The sequence below is a fragment of the Mirounga leonina genome, unplaced genomic scaffold (genome assembly GCF_011800145.1).
Source record: "Mirounga leonina isolate KUSES-001 unplaced genomic scaffold, KU_Mleo_1.0 Mir_101664, whole genome shotgun sequence".
Taxonomy (NCBI): Eukaryota; Metazoa; Chordata; class Mammalia; order Carnivora; family Phocidae; genus Mirounga; species Mirounga leonina.
Window position 1 is genome coordinate 18,794,308 of NW_023270175.1, and position 11,176 is coordinate 18,805,483.

Sequence of the window (11,176 nt, forward strand, 5' to 3'; positions counted from 1 at the left end):
GTTTAATATGTTAATATATTTGCTATATATAAAATATTATATACACACAAATCTTGATTAAGTCAAGTAACTTTTACAGTCATTGCATTTTAGAGTCAAAGGAGGACTTCTTCATTCCTTCAAAATAGAAAACGTACTAGTGATGTTACATGACTTGCCTAAAGTCATGTAGTTGTTAATAGTCACAACTATGACTAGAATACAGGCTATCTGACTCCTGATCAATTATTCTTTACAATGTAGCTCACTATAGTAAAATAAACTTGAATGGTCAATGTGCATTAACAAAATATTTTGAGAGAAATGCAACACTATTATTTCAAATAAACACAATAACATAGATGAGCCTATAGCAATATCACATAGATATTTCCTAGGAAACTCCCTTTAATGTGCAGATAAAAATTCATTATGAGAGGTACACAAAGTTTTGATTGAAAATAAGTACTTCAAAAAATTTCCAAAGAAACACTTTACTAAGCAGTATAAATAATCACTTTCTAATCTTTGTTACTGTATTCATTTTCTTAGAAAATCTTTTTATTTTCCCATATATAAAGAGAAAGTAACCTTCTGCAGAATCTGTATAAATGGTTGCAAATGTGAAGATCCAAGTTAATAAATATTAACTGTTGATCTGATAAGATATTGTGACACAATGCAACTCCAAAAATATGAAAAGCAAATGGATTGATATGCTACAAACACAGGCTGTTATCTATATATAAACAATAAAATAATAATGTACCAGGGAGCAACATGCAGTTAAAATAAGCATAAAACAGATGTGCAATAAGTAAGCATCAATAGCATTGAGACTATAATGTTGATATATTTACATTTCCAATAAATTATGCCCTCAAATATTCCGTTGTTTTGCATGTAACCAGCATTCCTTGCAAGTAGAAAATAGGACTTTCTTTCATTTTGGCATCTTCTCTCCTTCTGTAGGGATCATGTTAATAATTTCAGAAATCTTTCTAATAATATAGCTTGACTATAAAGTTTATTTTCAGACAACTATTTTGTTCATACCAAGATTCTCACCTGTGACCTAACAATATAATCAACAAACAGTTTAAGTCTCACAATGATATGACAAGGAATTGCACATAGAGCCTCTTACCATTTCCCTTTCTTCATCATTGGAAGCAATGGTTGAGGAACAGAACTCAAATCAGCTTAGTAGGGAACCTATAGGAGTCTTCTTCTTCTACTATAATCAGTCAGCTCACACTATGGCAAGGGCACAAAGCACCTTTGTTATCAAGAATAAAATGAGGGTCACCTGGGTGGCTCAGTCAGTTAAGCAGTTAAGCATCTGAATCTTGATTTCAGCTCAGGTCATGATCTAAGGGTTATGAGATGGAGCCCTGTGTCAGGCTTCATGCTCAGCACAGAGTCTGCTTGATCATCTCCCTCTGCTCCTCCCCCTGTGCTTGTCCTCACACTCTCCCTTTCTTTCAAATAAATAAATAAAATCTTTTTTAAAAAATGACAAAATGAGAGACAGAAAGATGCTCCCTCATCCACCACCCAATGACACCATGGACTGACCTCACCTTTGATTTATAAGTATTATGAAAATATTATTTATATATGAGAATTATTATGTATGAAAATTATAAAATGGGATATTCTTAAAATAAGGACATAAGTTTATCTCCGTTAACAACTAATATGGGAGAAAAGGATACTATATTTACCAGTGTTATAAAGTTGAAGCATAAGATGAAGGGTGGATGGAGATAGTGCCCAGAGGAAAGTTATTTGAATTGTCAAATAAGAGTCAGCATATGTAAAGGCGGGAGAACCAGGCTGTTCAGAACATGGATTAGGAGGGCTTAAAGGGCAGATGGGGAGGATAGGATCCTCATTAAAATTGGAGATTCCCAACTGGGACAAATAGTGCATGTATCAATAACATATTTCATGGGTTTACACATAGATAATGCCTTTGAACAAGCTGTTCCAAAATGGGATTGTTCCATGAGAGTTATACTTAGTCCTTACTTATCTACCAATCCCTTCAAAAGTTGTGCAGAAATGTTCCACATAGGAGTCTCCTACTCTCACTGGTGTCAAGCAAACCAGCACCAATTTGTTCTACCCACCCCTCTCACCCTCCCTCCCTCTGTCCCTCCCCCTCTCCCTTTCTTTATCTTCCTTCTCTTCCATTCTCCTCTTTTTTGTTTATTTGTTGGTTTGTTTGTTTGTTTTAACTTCCACATGGGGCAGGGAAACAAAAAAGCCACTTGGAGATTAGAGAGCTACAATTCAAAGTCACTGCCTCTTCTTTTTCTCTAGTTTTGTTCTTAATTACTCTCAGAGTAAAATTTTCTACCCTGGGCTACCTAAATAATAGTTAATATCCTGCCATTCTATTCTAAAGCAGTAAAATTAGAGACTGTTATAGATTCTTCCATAATAAAATAGAAACAATATAGTATTCAGAGGTGGTGGTCCACTGTTTATTTGGGGAGAAAAATTGACAATATTTGGAAAGTTTAACTTTTCATACTTGTATACTAACAAATGTAAACTAATACAGCTGAAAGGAAATGCAAATACAAGGGCTTAAGAGTCTAAAATACAAAGAATTGAACATGGTGGTAGTGGGGAATAAAGGAGAGAGGCAGCAATAAGTCAATGCTAATCAGGCAATTATTCATAGAGAGGTTTGAGTCCAGATTTGGACTTGCAAGGGAGAGTGTGTCTTTATTCAGAAACAGAGATGAGCAAGCCTGGAGGATTCCTCTTTCTTTCTTTCTTTCTTTCTTTTCTTTTTTTTTTTTTTACCTCTTACTTTTCATTGAATTAACTGTTTTTTTTTCAGGATCTACAAGATTTTTCTTAAAATTCCTGGACACCTGCTTTTCTTAAGTTTGTTTCTGAAGCTTTGGTCTGGGTATATTCCAGATTAACTTGATCTAGCAGTCCCTTGTTATTGATTGAGTTGTTTTTCAATCTGACCCCTATGAACTCCAGAGAGAGAGAGAGTCAAATAAGAGTATGAGCTTCTTCTCTGATAAGCCATTCTTTTATACTTTGCAAACCAGGTAATGGCCCTGCAGTAGGTCTATGAAGAAGATAATTCTCACTCCTCAGGTCTTTCTTTGTTTAGTCTTCCTTCCATCCTCTCCCTCCACATACACACTTTTCTCCTAGAAGCCAAAGGCAGATAACAGTTTTCTTTCTTTTTATGAATATTCTTTTCCTGTTTTATATCAGAGAGAAGAACAAAGCACTAGAAAATCTGATATTTAACACATTCCTGGACTAAAACAACAACAACAAAAATAAAATAAAAACCTCCATTTAATCCTTACACAGCAAGGCAGAATTTTTTTTTCACTTCTTATAAGAACCTGAGCTTTGATATTCCTCTGACAGGCTAGCCCTAAAGGCATTAACTCAACAAATGTCAAAAAAAGAGACTGGGATCAGAAGTAAAACACCTACCTGGGACTCATGTCTCCTTTCTTTGTGAAGTTTTTGCTTTACAGAGCTATTACTCAACTCAGCTACAGAAAAAAGTTTTTGTTGCAAACTGATCTAAGCCAATTTGATCATGCACAACTCTTAGGTTCTTTTCTTTAGGTAAGGGTTGTCATAAAGAAGTTTGAGGTGAGTGAGGTTTACTTACTTTCTTCAAACCTCACTACCAGGTTATAATGGAAGCCAGTATAAGATCAAATTCGGCCACATATATATTAATTAAACATTCCTTATCAAGCAGGGAGAAACTGATCATAAATCTGTTCTGTAAGCTCTGTAAAGGCTTAGCTCTCTATCATTTTAGGTGCTCTTACCACTACCTTGCATGAAAGGAAACTGAAGGTAGATACAACACTCACTATTCCAGAGGTATAAGGTTTTGTCTATAGTCGACATAGGCAACAAGATATTCTCTAGAACCTAGAACAGTGGCTCAAATGGGGAGCCAAAGGAATGCCTCACTGGATTCTAAAACACTCATCAGATCTGAAGAAAAATGCTAAAATATTTTAGCCAATATTTATAGCTGTATCTTGAATACCTTTCATTTCTCTAGCAAGAGCCCATTTCTAATAATCCATCATGGTAATTAACAAACAATGAATTTCACTAATAGAGGACTATTTCTGACATTCTGTATGATAACTAGCAAAAGCCTCAGGTGTTGACAGAAATAGAATAACAGAAGCACTTGAAAAATCTGGCTCTGGAGTCTACCCTTTCTGAGAGAAGCTACTTGACAACCCATGGAGTGTGGATTAGCCCTGCCCTAATCTGATCATTGTAGATTTTTAATTTGAAAATCAATTGCCCCCCCCAAATTAAAGTATAACCTGGGTAACATATACATAATATCACACTATCTATGATGAGGTATTTTAACATGTTATAAAAATCACAGCATTTAGATGCTGTAAGAATAGCATACTAAGTTAAAAACTAAAATGTTACCTTCTTTGAAAGGAAAAGGATTTTCTTGATTGTTTAGAGGATGATCTGAGAGCTCAATCTGAGTGGGACTGGAGTAATGAACCTTAAGACCTTTTCAACCCTATAGTTCTAATGTAAAATCATTGCCCTTAACTATATTGAGAGCTATGTTATCAGAAACTTTGCAGTGGCTCTAAGGAAATAGGACCACAAATATTTCCTCAAAGGCAGCTCTCCCACTACACTTTCAGTAGGGTAAATTTGACTTTTTATTCTAGTGTCAGGGGTAAGTGTATATATATATATGTTGTGCAAAAGATTTTGGGGTTCTAGTTGTTGTTTGGTCATCTTTGGCATTTGATAAGTCTCTATATTATCAGTGAGTTTAGAGTTACAAATTCAGCCACATTTTGTTTTACTAACAATGCTCAAAAGTTAATGGAGACACCATAGACTTCTTCCTCATTTGCTCTGCAGGTCAGTGGTAGGTGCAGTCTTCATTGTGTTCACAGGACATTATTTAAATTGTCTTATCAGAGCCTAGTGCACATTGTAGTGGCAAGTGCAACTCCTTGCTGGTTCCTCCTTTTGTTGTTCCCTTCCTTTGACCACTAATCCTACCATCACCAACAGAACAGACATACACAACTTAATTTGGTACTGCACTGCAGTTAAATTTCAAACACAAAACCAGTTTCTTAGCTGAAGTCTATGGCAGACAGTTTCACTCTAAAGCTAGTAACAGTGATAACTATAAAAGTGGAAGTTTGTAACTTGGCTCAGCAAGTACTTTATTGTCCCTCCCTCTTTCCTACCTACCAAACCCAGAAAATCACAGACAGATATGAAGGGAGAAATCTATGGTTATTTTATCAACTCTCCACTGGCTCACTTACTGTTGAAGATAAAGGTGTCATCTACACAGGACAGAAAAGTTCCAACCAACTGTCTTGATATGTAGTCAGATAGAACTCCAATGCAAAAGCAATCCTTAAAATTATTCTAAGTGGTTTACTAGAAACTTTTATCCATTCAATTAGATATATACATAATCAGAATCTACAATATTTCCCAACTGTCAGACTCTCTGTCCAGGGAAAGGCCCTTACCTTCCTATTTGCTCCCAGAGATAGTCTGCCCAGATTCTCAGTGTCTTGAGTCTTTGCCATGGCACAAGGTTCTTAGTATTTCTGATAATTTCCCTCTAAGAACTATCTCCATCCTTAGTGTAAATGTAGCAATTTTGCTAGTGTCTTCTATTAGCAAATTTTATCTATATCCATCTATAACTTTATATGTCTCCATATGTTGCTGCTAAAAGAAATCTTTCTAATTTATAACATTATCATACAGAAATATATAGCCATTAAGAGTATTTTTACATCATTCTTTTTTTTCACATCATTCTTAAATGAAGGTGGAGTTATTACAAATGTTATACACATAAAGAATGGAGTCTTCAATGAATAAGGGTTGTCTCTCAAATCTCTAACATAAAAATTTTAAACTTTTAAAGAGATTTAAAACAGTTACTGAAAGCTGAAAGTCAGGGCAAATCCCCGCTCTGTCGCTTGATAAGGGGAAAATACTCTCAAATAAGTCCACTCCCCTTTCAATACACTCGAGCACCTCATCTGGCTGTCTGACTCCAAAATGAGCCTTGATTTGTCCTCTGGCAGCTCTGTAGTGACTGATGACAGCAAGTACAGTCTAGTTTCCAGGGTTGCTGGATTCCCTTGAAAGCCATCCAGAAGGAAGCCACCTATGGGCTGCTTGGCAATCTCCCATGCTGACCTCAGCCCCTCCTCCATCACCTCTCCATCTCCAATCACTCCAATGTTGGTACTTTTTGAAGGACGTCTGATTCTTCCTGTAGCTGTAGATGATTACCCAGGAATAGAAGCAATTGATCAACAGGCTTTCTGGCTCTTTTAGTGGAAGTTGCTTGCACAGTGCCTCTCCAAGAGACACTGGAATCAGTCTGGCTGAAGGGCCTGCTGAATTGCCATGAACTTGGAAGCAGCCATCTCCACTTATCCCCCAATACCCCACACAGACACAGACTTGTTTTTTACATAACCAATTGGGCAGGGGCTGATGGGATCATGCAGGGAACAGTACAAGAGTGATTCTAGCATGCCTATAAACTTTCCAATTCCTTCCTTATATTGTGCCAAGGCTTCATGTTGTTCTGCCAATGAGGACAGTATAAGGTGAGCCATGGCAGGAACTTCATGGAGACTATGCAGTGTCTGATGGGTCAGGTGTGGGGCAGAGCTGGTCTTTGTGTACAGAAGGCAGGTTGGAATGTCCATGGTGTGGTCCCCTGTTTTGCCCAGGGTTTTTATTTTTCCTAGGCAACAGCCATTAACTAACTACCTTGGTAAGACTCAGCTTCATTCTAAGATATTCTTCTAGGTCCTGCACACCTCCCAACTTGTTTTGTCCTTGAGACCCCTCAAACTCCTCATAGTTCTCTAAGCTCACATCTTCACGGAATGTGGGGCTCACACATTGCCCCTATGATCAGTTGGCCCAGGGCACACGCCTTCATTTGACCACATGATCTATGTGTAACTAGTCTCTCTCTTTTTTTTTATTCTTATGTTAATCCCCATACATTACATCATTAGTTTTAGATGAAGTGTTCCATGATTCATTGTTTGTGCACAACACCCAGTGCTCCATGCAGAATGTGCCCTCCTCAATACCCACCACCAGGCTAACCCATCCTCCCACCCCCCTCCCCTCTAGAACCTTGTTTGTTTTTCAAAGTCCATCGTCTCTCATGGTTCATCTACCCCTCCTATTTCCCCCGCTTCATTCTTCCCCTCCCGCTACCACCTTCTTCTTCTTCTTCTTCTTCTTCTTCTTCTTCTTCTTCTTCTTCTTCTTCTTCTTCTTCTTCTTCTTCTTTCTTCTTCTTCTTCTCCTTCTCCTTCTCCTTCTCCTTCTTCTTCTTCTTCTTCTTTTTTTTTTCTTAACATATATGTGTAACTTGTCTCTTGAGAGCCCATGCAATTACCTGTTACAAGCCAAAAGTTTGCCTAGATGCTTTTGTCTGGTCGTACAGATCCACTGTGGTCTGTCTTTCAGGCTCATTAATAGTTTAACCACATACTAACTGTAGCCCCATCACTTGGAGAGATTCATTCACCATGTATTCACTTGGATAGAGCCTTGGCCAGGCAATTGGAAGATTGGGTTTCAATTCTGCTCAGCTGTGACACCTGGGCAAATCACTTAACCTCTCCATGCCTATTTCCTCCTGAACAAAAAAGGACAGGCATGGTGGGTAGGACTACATGAACTTCCAAGATCCTATCTAGCTGTAATGTTGGAGGAACAAAAAGTTTTAGATTACAGTCATAGCCTTCTTGTATCCTTGTTTACTGATCACTACTGGCCTGGTGATAAATGCAGTGGTGCCAAGAATCAGGCAACAGTAGAGATATTTGAGAACCTAGAAAGAGGTGTGGCCTGTGAATTTTGAAGTGGTTGGTGAATTGGCATCAGCGGATCCTGAGGCTGGAAAGACCTTCCTGGATCTTCTCTGATTCTGAGTTTTTCTGCTCTCACCAAAGGAGTGACATTCGTGTTGATGGTGTGACAGGTGATTTTTATTTTCTTTGGGCTTTTCTATATTTGTCAGGTTTTCTGTAAGAATACATACACACATACATTTTGTAAAAACAACCAACAGAACAACAACAAAAAAGCCTTTGTTTTTGAAGGAGTGTGGGATATATTTGTTTTACATTCTTAGGCTGTATTTTGCTATTCGTTCATTTCAGTGGGCATTACTGAATATTATTTTTAATTATTATGTGGTTACTATATTTTTATGTATTAAGTATCCATATGTTTTTCTTTTATCAATGGTTTAGGAATGTCCAGGACATTCCTATAATCTCTCCTCCATGAATAGCAAGGGGAGTTATGAAAGAGTTTCTGCTCTCAAGGATCTGCTTGCTTTGAAATATATTGGATTAGACTTGTTCATATGTTTATATTCCTGTTCAATGCCAAATCCACTGTTGGAGGAGTATTAATATCTCAGAATCCATATAAAATTTATGAGTTTTATTTATGTTCAAAACACCGAATATTCTGCTCAGCATTGTTCATTTTTCTGGGTCTTTTTCTTATTAACACATTTGAAAAAATGTTTTTTTTTTCCTTTAATGTAAGTCTATTGAAGTCAATAACCAATAAACATTTTTAATTAAAAAATAAAAAATAGAAAAACAAAACAGTTACTGAATCTGGACATGCTTTATTCTTATGGAAGGACAAGTTAATACTACTTCTTCTATCAACCTCAAGTATTTTTTATTCATTTATTTTCCTATCATTCCTTCCCTCCTATCTCCTCAGACTAAAAGTGTAAGACTGCCAGTTCTCCAGTATATTTATAATCATGAGAAAATGATAGCAGAAAATGGGCCACAGTAACTCCTTGGAAGATTACCAAAAATCCAGGACTTGCCTCCAAGGCATGTTTTGAAAGACATGAAAATTCTAAATTAGTAACCCCTTTTATAATAATTTACAATACTCAATAAAAAATGCTATGCAGGACTTATTATCACCATTGTATGGACACAGGTAGACTAAGAACTTGAAGAGGTTGCATAATATAGTTCTATCTCATCTCAAAAGCAGGTGTCCTTTTTCTGTCATACCTTACTGCCTCTAATCTCTTGCCCTTTCACAGCACTCTGCATTTCCCATTTTTGGTAAAGCCAACTTCCAGGAGCTCAGCTTACTTTCTCTGAGCTCCCATAACAATGCCTTAGGTACCTCCTACCAGATATGTTACCACTCTCTATTTCATTATGTTTATTACCTGAGAGTGTCCCTCATTATACTGTGAACTCCTCAAGACCAGCAACTATGAGTCATCTCTTTGCATCTAAATTTCACATAGTTTTCAGCACATACCAGGAAATGCTTCATAAATGCTTTGAATTAATGAGTAATCACTGGGAGATTTTGAGAGGAAGAAATAAATTTTAAACTTAGCCATTAATAGCTGCATAACTTGGGCGCCTGCATGGCTCAGTTGGTTAAGCGACTGCCTTCGGCTCAGGCCATGATCCTGGAGTCCCTGGATCGAGTCCCACATCGGGCTCCCTGCTCGGCAGGGAGCCTGCTTCTCCCTCTGACCCTCCCCCCTTTCATGTGCTCTCTCTCTCTCATTCTCTCTGTCTCAAATAAATAAATAAAATCTTTAAAAAAAATAGCTGCATAACTCAACAATTTTAATTTAAATAAAGAGGAATATCAAATAGTTGGCCAAAGGTAATGTCCAACAGAAAGAAGCATCTTTTGAATTCCTATTTTGTGGTTCAAGGAAGAAAATCATAAAAATATCTACAGTAATCAGTACTATTTCACAGTGTTAAGAAAGATAAACTCTTAAGATTTTCCTCTGAACATCTTAGCTTCTTGATTGTTTCAAGAAGATTGCTGCTGACCTGGGCCAGTTTCATATGTAGATAAATAAGGCAATGTCTACATGGTGTGATTTTAAGAATGCCAGGAAAGACACCCATGTTTAAAAATCTCTCCCTATTTGATGTCTCATAGTACTTGGAATTCAGAATTTTGCAATCATCATTACTTTTAATTAAGGCTCTGAAAGCCCCAGCCAAAATGCACACATGCTATGTAGGAAAGTAAACACAAAAAGTCATTGTCAGTCATTGACATTTGTACCTCTTCTTTTAGTTTCTCAAGAAGCTGTTGCCCAGTAATTCAGAGTCAAGACCCAGGTGAATGGGGTTCTGATGAATTGGGTAGAGTTGGATTGAGGATAAGTGAAAGAAAAGACCAATTCTACAGTAGAGACATCAGTATGAACTCTATGAGTATCACTGGAGGGGAGTGGGCCAAAGAAGAGAACAGGAAACCAAAAGGAAAAAAAAAAGAGAGAGATAATCTAAATTAGAAACTTGAAAATTTTACCAAGGACCAGTCCTGTGACTAAAAACACAATATATGTTACCCAAAGGAGGATAATTAAGATAATTAAGTCTGCACAGTGCATGAAGCTTGGTCCTGTTTTAACACTTGCAATAAAAGCTTCTAGACACTTAAGGGAGTGGAGAGTATGCAGAAAGCCTGGAAAAAAAGTGGAGCTGCTGTTCTTTTCCTTTTTCAATGAGAATGTTCTACTAATTAAAGTGTCCATGATAATTGCAGACATACTTCTCTGTGAATGCTATTTCTTTAGAGTGACCATAAAATGTGAATCAAGCCTTGCTATAGAATTTATGTTCAAAATCTCCATAGATCTTCCTAATGTGTCATCTGACATTTGTTATTACTTGGCCATGGGCTGGCTTTAAATATCTTATGAAATATTTATGACAGCAAGGGATGTGAGAATCATATGAACAAAATATATACAAGCAGCTAAATATTAGTGACAACCAACAAGGCAAGATCAGTAATCAGCCTTCATTTTCCATCCATTCATGTTTAAGTGTGTTTGATTCATGTCTTTCAGTCCCAAGTTGCACTCTGTTTAAAGAAATTTTCTTACTATTTGTGGAATGGCAAGTTCAAATAAACTCTGCATTTTATTAGAACTTTTGTAAATTAACTCTCCTGAACCAGAGAAACCTATAACATTTGGTCCCAACAAATAATTTGATGTTTCCCTTCTGGGATGGACAGCAGATGTCAAAATGTGGGAGGAATGAATCTCAGACTAGAAGCCGACAAATGGGCCTAAAGATGA

The 11,176-nt window shown here is 37.0% G+C and overlaps 1 pseudogene; it reads right to left on the reverse strand.

Moving 5' to 3' along the window:
• Nucleotides 1-5,957: 5,957 nt before the first annotated feature.
• LOC118011099 lies at nucleotides 5,958-6,905 on the reverse strand (annotated as a pseudogene).
• Between the last annotated feature and the right edge of the window lie 4,271 nt (nucleotides 6,906-11,176).